The following is a 14,958-nucleotide window of genomic DNA, read 5'->3' on the forward strand; positions in this document are numbered from 1 at the left end:
TTGATCCAATCATAATAACAGAAAAGACATGTCCCATTTTAACCAGCTCTAACTTTACATAACCATGTCGGTAGTTGGCATCTCTATCAATCTGTCAAAATCTATCAATATCTAATATCTTCGTCAATGCTCCTTCTCTGCCCGACCTCCTGTTAAAATCGTCTCATAATATTCTTCCCCAAGTATTCCATATATGTTCCTCTACAAGTGGTCACTTTCCTCCTGATAGCCACCATCTCCTGATTCCCCATGATCCTATCCAAGAAGTAATTCAGAATCCATGAGTCCCCGTACAGTTCCCCCTGGTCCGACATGTTTTGCTGTGTTGGTTTATACGACCTATAAAATAAGAATGCAAGAGAGTTTGATTCGTATATTAGTATGTAGCGAAGATATAAATTCTGGGTTACACTGCTAATAAATACATACATGAATGTTGGTTTGGATATCTCGCGTATTTGGAATATCATCTATTTATAAACATGTCTATTCCAAAGTTGATTGATGATGTACATGTACTTCTCATGATAATCAATTCGTAATATGATGTACATTTCACACAAAAATAACCTTGAACAATATTGTAGAAGACAAAGATAATATATCTTCTGATCCAAAGCTCTACGTAGTGTAACAGAGCGAAAGTAGTTTGCGCTAACCAGACACGAATCTGTGACCATGGGTTTACTGTCAATATCTATGATTGTTTTTGTCAGGCATATGCCATCAAAGGTTGTTTTAAGAAAGTATCTCAACGGAGGTCTTAGAAGTATTCTTTGTTCAAGTAACTCAACGGAGGTCTTAATAGCATTTTTGTTCATAAGGCTGGCTATTTGGCAAGGTAAAATCTGGTGTAATTTTAGATCTGACATTGGTTGTGTCCAGTTGCGCTATCGGTGAGTACTGTGATATCAAAGGACTGAGATAACTTCGCTATATGTCACCTCTGTAATTAAACACATGCACCCGTTCTTGTGTATTTTTAGATATTTTATCAACTCCGTAAGTTGTTTTCTAGTCTACTAGTTTAATCGCAATTTTAATTTCATTAAATTGATAATGATTGCCCTGAACATTGACTGTGATATGTAAAATGAGACTGCAACACCAGAAGCAAAATAAATAGCAACACATATAAATATATACATTTATTTTGAGCTATGAAACTGATTTGTGAATTTATGCAACCTTGCCTCTCCCCATTACAAATAGTCATCGTATTCAGTATCAATGACGCCATAATAAGCGAATGGAAGTTTATAGACTGATGAATGCCAATTGGTCTCCGTAATATTACCTAGTAGGGCTGCAGTTAAATTTAAATATATGGCTGTGGATCAAAGTGTACATTTGAGTACGGATTGCCGTATATATATCCATGAGTGATGGCTTACCTAAGTTCATTGTTCATTCAGAATTCCATTTCCACATTAGAGGATCCACGTTACACAGTAGTCCATCACTGTGGTTGTTAAAGTGTTTCCGAAGTTTAGTAGAACAGTGGGTTTTCATTATGTCTGTAAAAATATAAATAAATGGAATGCCTTTTTATTTTTGAGACTTCATGAAGACATTTAAACCAATAGATTTGATGTTTTCCCCGAACTTCCATTTCTTCTTTTGAATGATAATGGCCATTTTGTATCTCCTTCGGAGTGTTACGTGCCAATTCTTAAAGTAAAACTTCATAATGTATAAGTAATATGCTGTGTATATACAGAAGGAAATGAAATTGAAATTATGTAAAAGATTATACCCTGTGTAAGGGATCCTTCTCTAAGCAGGTTCCTTTATCTGGGTTACCTCATTTGATTCTGCCTTATGTTCATTCATATCCGTAATATTTGGTATTTCGAATGGTATGTGATCTTATATGTAAATGTTGATGTAGATAATCCAACACGGTTAGCAGGAGACCTGTGAGCATCATGTATATATATATTTGTAAATTATCTCCTATATAGTACTCTATGTACATCTTGTCATGCACATATATAAATAGCAACGCAATGCCGGTAACTGGCGTACATCGTTTTTTCAGTATTTGATGTGAACATAGAGAACAGTTTACTAAGACTAAAAAGTATAAAACTTCAGACATCTAATGTCTGTAAGGGAATTAATTGTCAGTTCGTAAATACATATCTAAGATGTAATCTTACCCATAAAATATCGGTTATCTATTCTTCTTTTTCCTTACATCATCTCCCTAAAAAAGGAATCGTTAATTGATACACTCTAAAGTACACAACAAAATAATAAATGATTGACTGATAATGAAACTAAATCATTGTTGTTCCAAGAGTATTAAGTATTACCTCAAACTTTCCTTAACCTGTTGTTTAAATGTTCTTGTCGGTAAACAAAACGCATCAAAATCACAGTACATGTAATATATTTAACATTGACACCATCTTGTTTGTAAGCAACATTAATAGTTTGCTAAAGACATATTTCAGCTATGTTCATTTTTAGGGCGCTGAAATACTGCTCATCTGTTCATTGTAACGTGAGTAACTTACCGTTGATGGATGCAGATTTTACATTTCGCACAATAGACTTCACGTAGCATCATGATATATTTACACTTGCTAGGCTTGGTCACTATACGCTAATACTAGCCGATTTTGTTTACCATAACTGCATGGTAACATTGAACTTTGAACTTGCGTATGAAAATGTTCTGTGCAACGTAAAAGGACTACTTTTTTTAAAAGAAACACATGGCTTTGTTTACATTTTGACGCAACATTACGTGTATATTGTTGTTTTTCATAGAATTTTGGAAAAAATGTAAACGATATATACATGTTTTATATTTATATATGATTCAAACAATTTTTAAATTAACAATTGTATAAAGAAACGGAAAAATATCCCGACCGGGGCGACGTGCTTTCATTTTTGTTAAAAATGATGGTTGTCAAATGTAAACATTACCTCTGTGCCTATGTTCGTCCTACGATCGAGTCTTTGGGATGGACGGGCGTGAGACCCTCTGATAGAGGTCAGTTATAAACATATCCTCTTGTCTTTGTTCTTTGAGAATTTAATCATGTGTATTATAAAACATGCACCGCTAATAATCCACGTGTTGACAGTTACGCGTCACCACAAATACATTGTACATATCCATCGAACAAAAGTGAATTTGTTTCATCTATCGATGGCGATATGGATCTAAGCGTAGATTATATAATCACATGGCTCCCAAGGATGTAATATCGTCAAGTCAGACGACATCTCAAACACATTGAGCTACTTGAAAATCGGTGTTTTGGCAACTTCGGCAAACTCAAGTGTGTAAGCGTGCGTCAGCTTCGCCTCGCTGCACAATAACGGTCACCGAGTTCACACATGTGGCCGTGTACAAATTCTTTATGTTATTACGCTATATATTAACTTTTAGCAAAATTGAATATATATTTAAAGTTCTGATCTGATTAAATAAAATTATCTCTGAAATTTACTTTGTTTGTCATGTTTATTTTACACTAAAATATTGAACTTTTTTGTCTTCGCGGATGAATAATTCTACCTTACGTGAAGCGTCATCATTCGCTGTTCAATTGAGTAAGCTCCTCCCACTTTTGACCGACTTTTATTGAATAATTACGTCACTTTCAAATGACGATTTTATTGCATAAAATATAAATAAAAAGTCGTGTGAGAGTAAATATAGGGATTGGATTTCGTTTTTATGTTTACCATGCTTGTATGGAGCAATTCCTCTAAGAATATATTCAATATGGGGCGCTAAAAAACGCGCCCCGCTTAGAGGAATTGCTCCATACCATGGTTAACATAAAAACGAAATCCAATCCCTATGTAAAATGAATCCATACTTATTTAAAAATACTGATATGTACAGGTAGATTATTTTTACGGGTCCGAATGATTTTCTGGAATCATACAATTATACCACTGTTTCGTTTAGTTACTGGAGCCACTGAACTACTTTCAATTTGCCCAATAGTCTGTTTTCACAACAACAACAGCCAAATTAAATTATGGACAACGCATAAGAAAGTTACATGTATAATTTACCTACAGAAATACAAGTATACTTACGAAAAAATATCCCTATTGGGGTTTATCAGTTTGTCAAAAATATTTGAAAAAAATAATGATATATTGAGATTCTCTGGTATACAGCTGCCATATAAAGGGCACAGCAAACGCAGAAATACGTCAAGTGGAACCCCATATACAAATGTATATGATAAGTAAGGCATTTGATAACTAACATATAGATGTTATTTGTTCCATGATGATTACAAAAGACGCAAATGAGCAAATTTTTATCTTTAAAAGATGAAAAATCAATATATGTGCAATCAGCATCATTGTAGCGATCAATTTATGCCCAAGGCTAATGAATGTGTTGAAATGAAAATCTTTTGCGTAGTGGAAACTTTCTCCAGCGTCCTACATATTCTTTTAAAATATCATAAATACCTCATCCATCTGAGCCTTCGTTTGATAATAATATACTTGTAATTATAGACTAGACAAAATGAAGCCTAGTGCCAAAATGCAGTGTTCTTATTAACCTCACCAACAATAATGTTGTGTGAATCCCATATATTTTTATACGGCACTGACGAAAAATAGCAATATTTTAAAATTCGAGCACATTTTTCAGCAGATGATTACGTATCAGGTGATTTTTTTCAAAGACGAAAATACACTTCCGTATTTGCAATGCTGCTGGCTTCTTTCCTTTAAGCTTAAATTTTGTTTGACAAATGGTGCAGAATGGAACGTAATACATGGTATTTAGTTTGTTTTTTCTTTTGGCTCAGAACAGAAATAGAAAAGGGCAAATCAAAAACATTACTGCGTATTATCTATGTATAAAGCAAGGGATACCGCTATAGATATATAATGAAATATTGCATCTGTAATTCATAAAAAAAGATTTCCGAAGCCTACTTTACTTACAAAAACAACAGATAAGCGTTTCTCCTTTATGTTGATATTTGAATAGTTTTCGCGCTATTGCTAGTAGGGTTCAGAGTCATCTTTAGCACAACGAAATTTTATTGCATTTCCCAATGAAGACACTGACCAAATACGTTTAAAATCAGTTTTTTACTTTTTACCAATAACGTTATAAACAACTTACCTCCTTTCTCCTGACGTGGTGTCTCCCCATCACCCGGTTTTCAATGTTCAAAGACTCATCCTTACATATGCCATTGCCGCTTTTATTACGACGTCCTTCTCTGGCTATAATTGGCGTGAGTCGCAATATACTCACACTGTGCTGTTTCTAATCCCTTTTCTCTCTCAAGACCGTTTCTGTCAAAAATGTGTGGAAAATGCGGCCATGATTATTCCAATTTGGAGCGAATAGTCAAAAGAATGAGGATGACTGCCACGCTATCGTAAACGTTCACTGGTCCCATGGACTGGCCGACTAGAGGGTATGATGTTTCTTAAGTTTACTTAAATACACAATACAGGAAGTGTTTATTTCCGGATGAAGATGCTAACAAAATTTGTAATACTGCTTTTACACGCACTTGGCCAGAGAAAACTAGAATCTTACATCATTGCCTGAATACAAATGCATGTTTTTCTTGTTCCCTTTAAACTTAATTGGCAATGTATTTGATAAAAAGATGCGTTTTCAAATAATTGATATTAGTCACATCATAGCGTTAACGGTTTAAATATCAAAGTTTAATGTCAAAGATATGTTTATATTGTTTCATGCTTTCTTTATCTTACCAAATAATTAATTGGCATTCTCAATCTCATTAATTAACCACTGCTTTACTATCATATGTTGTTATGTTATTTATTTAATCTGTTACCAGATTGGACATACAGTTGATATGAAGCCCAGAAAGAAGATAAATAGAATGGCGCCCGTTTTAACAGTTTATTACTTATATTTCCATTGTGATCATTCAAATTCAAATCTATACACGTATATCGTTTGAATTTTCCACTTGCCCTAGTGTTGATGCACTAAGTCCAATAAACGGAACAGCAATATCAACAGCTTCTCAATACAAGCGAACGAATGAAAACTATGCGATTTTATTTTTCAATACATGCTATTTTTGTCAACATGATAATACTATTGGATTTCAAAGACCGCACAACTTTTTAATCATTTGATCGTTATGTATAGGCGTAAGTATACATTGTATACATTGTCCGTGACTCGGCGGAAACGTTACGCTTGACCAGATTGGAGGTTTTTTTTTTTTGGGTTTTTTTTTTTTTTACAGGAAAAATTTACTTCACAAAAAGAAATTGTACAACATGTATATAAATGGTATATAAATACAAATTTTGTATAATAATCATATTTTAATCAGATTGGAGTTCATAGCCTGATATTGCCAATCTGGTTTAACATAGAACAAACGGGAAACTGAAAGTAGAATGGAAATATGTAAGTTTGAACCTCTATCGGTTTATGTATATTATTGTATACAATAACTGATATTCAATAACCCAATTGATATCATAGTCCTGATGTATGTGCTTGCCGCATAGTTTTCATGATTTAGAAGAATTCTGGAAAAAATCATGTTGTATACCACACAGAAATAAGATTAAGTAGTCAATATGGGCGGTAACGATTGATAAACGTTTGATTAAAATTTGATTACAATTGATATCGTACATAACTTAAGTGTATCCTGCGTTGTAAACGAACCAATATTATCCAATCGTGTAACGTCGTTGACACCCAGTGACTGCCGTGACAACGTTAAGCCTTTCAGAACTCTCTCGAGAACATGTGATGAACTTTCTGACTTCTATGGCGACCATTTTAAAGTCATATTTACAAGCATCGAGTTTCTCCAATAGCTTTACCAAAGTGACTGAGAAATCATTATTAACATTCTTTAGATTCATTTTAACTGTATAAGCAATTGGTAAGAATATCTTGGTCGATATAAATCACAGATTACATCTATTTAGGTTCAAATTATTACTTGTTTAAGTGATGTACATCTCTTAGCTTAGTCTATTCATCAGTTTAGATAGGCTTTAAACAACGTATGTCGTTGAAGGTTTATCCAAATTCTGGTGTCATTCTTAGTTTATGCATGGTGTTAAGCTGTAATTTACTTGACCGAAAAAAGTCAGTGAAAGGCTGAGAAATGCCTCTCTCAGATAACAATGTATTACATCTACATAGCGGTCAAGCATAAACGACACCGTGTTTTCGTAAGAATTAAATATGATATTCTGTCTGATCTTCAACATGACAAAAATGTCCAACATTTGATAGCGAGGCATTATGCATAAATGACACCGTGTTTTCGTTAAAACTAAATATGATATTCATTATAACATTTAATGGCGAAGCATTATGTAATGTGATCTGAGTTTTTTCTCACTTGTTTTTATACCAACTGCGGTAGATAACCGCAATAACAACTTGAACGCGATGCACCGTCGACGATCTTAACTCTTTAACTACATCGACAGTAAAACTACCTGTTTGTGTTAGAGCTGGAAGAAATGATGAGCTACTTATGAACACTTGGTATTTGTAAACAAGTGCAGAAATATGTATACAACCGAAATAAAATCTTACATTATTAACAATTTATAGAGAGGAATGTAAATTAAGATAGCCAAGTTACTTGAATCTATATTTTAACGCTAGATATATTGACAATATATAGATATATATATATGTTTCAAATATTTGATTTTTCTTCCAGACATACAGATATTAAATACTGATATTATGTGCTCTGAGTTTTTTCTCACTTGTTTTATACCAACTGCGGTAGATAACCGCAATAACAACTTGAACGTGATGCACCGTCGACGATCTTAACTCTTTAACTACATCGACAGTAAAACTACCTGTTTGTGTTAGAGCTGGAAGAAATGATGAGCTACTTATGAACACTTGGTATTTGTAAACAAGTGCAGAAATATGTATACAACCGAAATAAAATCTTACATTATTAACAATTTATAGAGAGGAATGTAAATTAAGATAGCCAAGTTACTTGAATCTATATTTTAACGCTAGATATATTGACAATATATAGATATATATATATGTTTCAAATATTTGATTTTTCTTCCAGACATACAGATATTAAATACTGATATTATGTGCTCTGAGTTTTTTCTCACGAATGAGGAAAATCTTTTAACATATTATTCATCAACAAAAGATTTCAACTTCTTAAGTATGAGAGATTTAAAATTTACAGTGTGAAATCAAAACCATGGAATTTACATGTACATCTACATCGCAGTAAAATTGACACATTGTTAAACAACCAAGAACCCTACCATTTCATTTAACATTTGTATCATATTAGTAATTACATAGTGATTTCTATCTATACTTTTATCTATACATACATAAAGCATAAAACAAGAACTATTACACTGCAAAGAATTTGTGTTGCTGCAAAAGCAGTCAAACCAGGAAGCAAAAGTTACAATTTTATTTCACATTTTAACAGCGTTAAAATGATTTCTGCAGGAATGGTTTCATCTAAACATACACAAGGCATAAAAAACAAGAATTTTACAGTGCATAAATTCTGTGTTGTAACTACTGGTTATAAGGCATCATATATGTTTGTTCATTTGAATGATTTCCACCGCTTCATTCATTAAAAAAATCGCATGTCGAAATGGCGCATATAACTTGTAACAATTACATAACATTCATGGGAGATCGTCCTTACATTACCAAATATGTAAATAGTTAGTTAAACACAATCAAACAAACAACATACACCTCAATTTTGGCTTCTCCACGACCATATATGTTACTTAATCGTAACTAGAGAGGGAGCGAGACCACAGATCAATAATTCGAACCCCTAAATCACTAAATCTCGGTCATTAGTAAATCTAGATCTTGTATTACAAATAACCGTAAAGTGTTCACTCACGACCTCCATAGTTTGATTATTTGACACAGGTAAGTAACAGACTAGGATTTCCATTGTAAAGTGAAATCTTTTAAACATGTATATACATATATCGAAACCATCATTTAACAATCAAGTGGCACTTCAACTATTGTTAAGTCAATGACCGAATGAAAATAGTTTTTCTCCTGTTTGTCAGTTTTCAAATCAAGATACGGTCGTTATATATGTGTCCTTAAGTCTAGTTTATGTTGACAGTTATATCAATATACACCATATCAAATTTTACATATGTGTTACATAAATATGATCATGTATTAAAACCCTTTATCTGCATTACTGCATTAGTTGCTGTCATCTGTCTGTTGAATGCGAATGTAATCAGTAATATTAACATCAATATAAATCGGGGGTGGTTGGGTGTCACATGCTCTTATTTAATGGAATAGAAGGTATATAGATCGTTCTTGTGACCAGGTAGCCAGCATGTTCCTGTAGCATCAGAACTAAATATATAGTTTAATTCACAACAATATATAAATTGATTATATCACTTGTAGCCTGTAGTAGGTTAATGGATAAAATAATATTGCGTACAAAATATTGGGATTACTGCTATCATCAAGGGCGTAGGAAGCGGGGGGAATACCGTGTTAAGAACGAACGCTTTAAAATCATCAAAATACATTATAAAACTCATGTCAGCCATTCCAAATCGTAATATTTTTCTCGGGGAGACCCCCGGACCCCCAAAACACCAAAATCCATCGCAAATTCAACAAAATGTGTCGTAAAACTCATCTCTGTCATTCTAAATCGTAATTTCCAGCCGACATAAAATCAGCTTTTCGTTTTATTGCCGATATCGCCAGGTGATTTTGACCTACTAGGTTTTCAAATTGAAGGTTTTTTTCTATTTTGACAAATGCCTTCCGATGGGAGGTAGTATAAGCTGTGCTTTGTTCGAAAAATTTGCAACAGTTTTAGACTGGTCTGTAAAACGTAACATGATTCTCCACAATAACAACATCCAGCCAGCATTACTTCACTATTTGGATGATTTTTTGTTCGGCGGTAAGTCTGATACAGACCAGTGTAAAGTCACAATGAAGGTATTTTATGACAGCTGTGCTTAATTGGGGATTCCTTTGGCTGATGACAAAACAGTAGGACCCTGTACAGTGTTAACATTCTGAGGGGTAGAACTTAATTGATACTATTAACATGATTTTGAGACTTCCGGCCGACAAGTTGGCTAAGTTAAAATCACAAATAAACAACATTTTGAATGAAAAAAAAACCCTTTCAGAACTTCAGTCACTGTTAGGACTGTTAAATTTTGCCTGTCGGGTTGTAAGACCAGGCCGAGCTTTCTGTAGGCGGCTCATAGATGCAACCAAAGGGATTAACAAACCACACCACAAGTTAAGGGTTACTCTTGACATGACAGAGGATTTGGAGGCATGGTTAGAGTTCTTAAATGAAAACAACGGGGTAACTGTTATGCCTGATCAGTTCTGGACTTCAAATAGTTCTCTACTAGGTGCGGTATGTATATTAATAAGGGTCGATGGGCCTTTGCTCCATGGCCTTCTGACTGGAGCGGATTACCCATTTTGAGAAATATTACTTTCCTCGAGCTACTTCCAGTAACTATCGCACTCTATATTTGGGGTAGGGACATGTGTAATAAAAAGGTCCTTTTTCACATCGACAGTCAGGCAGTATGTACAATTGTGAACAAACAATCCTCGAGGGACCCTTTAGTCATGGGACTTGTTAGGCGTCTAGTAGCGGTATGTCTTAAATACAACATAATCCTAAAAGCTGAGCATATTGAAGGATAAAAAAATCAATAGCTGATTATATTTCTCGTTGTCAGTGGGAAAGGTTCAAACTTTTGGCCCCAGAGGCGGATCCCAGACTCTTAGCAAATTCTATGGCACATAGTACCAAAACTACTTATGATACTGCATTTCGTCAATTCCAGACATATCTAGACCAATATAATCTTCCGCTAAAATGGCCTATTCCTATATCTTACATCACATATTACATTGTTTTTATCCTTAAATGATCGTGCACCAAGTACTGTCTGTACATACATCAGTGCTCGGTGTGACGGACAACACAAAAAGCTTTATAGTATCTAAACTCGTGGAGGGAATAAAACGAGAGGGTAATAGGATTAATATCAGAGCTCCGATTAATCTTTCTTTGCTGGGCAAGTTAATAGTGGCCCTGCCCTCAGTGTGTTCTTCTCATAATGAAGCTAGTTTTTTCACAGTTGCCTTCAGCCTAGCCTTCTTCGGTTTTCTTAGGGTAGGGAAATTTACAGCAGCATTAAAATGTGACCAGCGGTCTAGGCCCTTTGAAAAAGGGGATATTTGGTTTACCAGGGAAGGGGACAAAATTCGGGTGTGCATACGATCATCAAAGACCGACCAAAAGGGTCTGCCAATTTCATTGATAATTTCAAAAGCAGCAAATCAATGCGTGTGTCCAGTTCAATCTATGCATAACTATCTAAGCATACGTCCAAATACACTTGAACGACAACTCTTTATTCACTACAATGGCCAACCCCTTATTAGGTACCAATTTTCTGCTGTCCTAAAAAAGTCACTTACATTTAGTGGGATGTGGACTGGTCACTATCGTTCTCATAGTTTCATAGTAATTTATTAGCAGTAAACAATATAATTGTGTTAAACTTGTTTACATTATAGGATCTTCTGTCTGGATTGTTGGCTCATCATATATCAGATGGGCTGGAACTTATGTCTCTACAAGGCCAGGGGGGAGCTTCCATGGGGCTGTATGGCCGTTTGGGTGTTACAGTCCACTGGTATGGCAAGTCCGGAATGAGATGGAGGGAACTTGATGAGACAATCCAGCAACGCCTTAGGTCCTCCCCACCTCCAGCTATGCTCATCATACACCTCGGGGCCAACGACTTGACCTCCGCAAAATCGGTTGACCTTATAAATGACAATAGTGTTCTTTTCTTCGTTTGAAAGTCCTGCTGCCTCAGACAACATTGATCTGGTCCGATATGTTGCCCAGGTGTTATTGGCATGATGCTGACAATGCAGTGAAAAGAATCTTATTAAGTAATAATGGGAAAATCACCAACCATCCCACTATAGTGGTTAAGGAAAAGAGTCTATACAGGAATGATGGTAATCATCTTACTATTTTGGGCAATAGTATCTTTGTCAGTGATATTAAGGGAGCTTTAGAGCGTTTCTATAGTAACCCATCAAGCCAGATTTCCCCGTGAAATAGCTCTTCCTACCTTGTATTTTATGCCGTTGTCATATCCACTACTTTATTAACATAGGTCACATAGGGCATAGGAGGGGGATGGGGGGTCTGAGACTCCCGGGGGTGGGGGTACTGAGAATGGCAAAAGACCAATTTATGTGGCGTGAGAGGGTGGGTTTAGACCCTCTCATGTGGCGAGATCCTGGGGGGTCTCTGGAATATGCAGTCCAGGCACCATATAGCCCAAATTATATATGTTAGGTCCTACCCACGTTAACCAGGGAGGTCAGGTTCGGGGGGTATTCCAAAATATGGAATCCCCAGGATTGATCCACTCACGGGTACCGGAGGGATCCTCTTCACTAGCGATACTGCTAGGGGGTGTTGTCCACTTGTGGGTACCCAAAGGACAGGTAGAAATTTCGAGGTAGATATTTTAGGGGCAGGGGCTTGGATTGCACCTACTCCGTTTGCACGGAGGGGATACAAGTCAACTCTGATACCAGAGAGGCACTGGCGGGCCAATAAGTGTTTTTAACACAGGCGGTAAGGAAATAAAGAATTTAAAGGAAGGAGAGAACACACACACACACCCCCCCCCCCCCGGGATCTTATCATAAATTGAGTTAAGCTGTGGCCATATAGTTCCAACATCGGGTCAAAATTGTAATTGGTAATGAATTGACCACTGGTCATAGTCCACGCCCTTCAAGTTCGAGCATTATATTATTTAAATAAAAAAAACATTTCCCATGTTGAGACTTTTATTATCTCAATTCAATTCCTTTATGATACTCATTTGGTCTATTGATATATAGACCGAAAACCGAAGTGAAATCTACATCAAATCAATATGATATGTATAAAATTACTCACAGACTGACAAAATGAGTAAATTGGGTTTTACAAACAAACCTGAATTAAAACATCCCCCACTAAATGGACACCTCGCCATCCATAAATATTATAAGTGTTTGCATTTTCCCCTTTAAACTTCATCTGATTTATATGACTGATATATTAGTGATATGATTCAGTGGCTGACTGACGATTACGGCAAATATCAACAGAATATAGCATCATTTGATTGAGAAATGGCGACTGTTTATGACGTCATCAAAACGTCTGTTTCAACTTTCAGTTTATGAGCTGATAGATGAATTCCTGCTAACATACCTCAGGAATCTGTTAAAAACATTGTCGGTTGAGGTCTGGTCGCTACAAACTGTATTGATGTTAATATTTGAATTACCAATTTATTTAAGATGCTATTTGAAGTTGTGTGAGATAATTTCCTAGATCATTTATATGATCACATGAATGTGACGTAAATAAAATTTTCACAGTTGTGTTTTATCAACATGCTGGATGGTCAGTAATGTAAACCAAAATTAACAGCAGGTTTATAATTCTGTGTATGGATCATGTCAGTGTGTATCTGTGCTCGAGCACAATATGATGAGCTATTTGACATCACACGTGTATGCTATCGGTGTGTTTTTTTATCAACAATAGAACTATTGTTTCACTCAGATAAATAATCAACAGAATTTATCGCAGAAAAAAGAGTGTGATTCCTTTGGATATTGTCCATATCCTTTTCGAATTCAGATAACTGCGTTTGCATCATTTCTGACATATTACTCTGCGAATGAATGTTGGTATCATGAACGATTGATTTTATTTTGATTCATACGTTCCATAAGAGTTGGAAACTTCATGTTGTAACTATGATGAATAGGTAAAGAATTTGCCTCATCAACAGTTTCATAGAACTCTTTATTATGTACACTTGAGAATCTCACAGTTTCGGAACCATCCATCTTTATAATGAATACATGAAAAATTAACACAGAAACTAAACAAAAACACAGAAACTTTAAACAAAAACACAAGTTGTTTTTAAAGGTAAACAAACCAATTTTACCACCAGGTTTCGTTCTAAATGTAATAAGATACGCGTAAATGTAAATTTATTGGTAAATTGGCAGGATCCCACCGCCACCACCACTTGTTGCGATACAAGTAGGCCTAAAAGACTTAGGAGGCGCCGCAGACAATAATGTTCATTATTAGAACGTGGGTATTGAAGGGGAGGAGAAAACATCGAAATGTAAACAAAGCAGTTTTTTCCAGGTTGACAGATCCAGTTAAATGAACAACAAAGATTTGGTATGAGTTTAAGCTGATACTTATTTAGTAATACAAATATAAAATGTGAATTAAAAACAATAGAAAATATTTCTCTACTTAAAAGACAGATGTGATGTCATCCATTTTCTTTTAGTTCAAAATCCAATAACAGAAACCACGGACCTCTCCTGTCGCTGTCCAATATGTTGTTTAACAGTCCATTATTTACGTGTAGCTGTCCAAGAAGTTCTAACTTATTCGACAGCTACAGGTAATAATGGACTGCTAATGATAACATATTGGACAGCGACAGGTGAAGGTTTTGGCAGACAAGTTATTTAATTAAACTTTAATGAATACAGAGATTCAAAATCCATATTGTTCTCAAATATATTGCTACAATAGTCAAATTTTGGTATGAAATTAAGCATTATTTTTTATTACTGAAAACCAGTAAAAACATATATCAACTTATCTTATCATGACGCACGAACTTCAATTATAACAACAGTAAATGGTGTAGTTAAATATAGTGTAACTAAAATACTAATTAAAGATAATGAATATGTTAATTAGTATAAGTAGATGCTTGGATGTTAGGATATGTAAATGAAACATATTATAATAAAATTGAAAGAAAACAATTCCTCTAGGAATTGCTCCATACAAGCATGGT

At 34.9% G+C, this 14,958-nt stretch overlaps 1 long non-coding RNA gene across 2 annotated transcripts; it reads right to left on the reverse strand.

Moving 5' to 3' along the window:
- Nucleotides 1-210: 210 nt before the first annotated feature.
- Nucleotides 211-5,414, reverse strand: LOC138316980 (uncharacterized). Of its 2 annotated transcripts, none has more exons than XR_011207692.1 (4): nucleotides 5,264-5,414; nucleotides 2,163-2,209; nucleotides 1,395-1,517; nucleotides 211-339 (listed from the first exon to the last, which is right to left on the reverse strand). It is a non-coding gene; the product is annotated as an uncharacterized lncRNA (long non-coding RNA). The 2 variants fall into 2 exon arrangements; XR_011207691.1 differs by lacking the exon at nucleotides 5,264-5,414 and adding an exon at nucleotides 5,129-5,168.
- Between the last annotated feature and the right edge of the window lie 9,544 nt (nucleotides 5,415-14,958).

This window comes from Argopecten irradians, chromosome 2 (assembly GCF_041381155.1).
Source record: "Argopecten irradians isolate NY chromosome 2, Ai_NY, whole genome shotgun sequence".
Taxonomy (NCBI): Eukaryota; Metazoa; Mollusca; class Bivalvia; order Pectinida; family Pectinidae; genus Argopecten; species Argopecten irradians.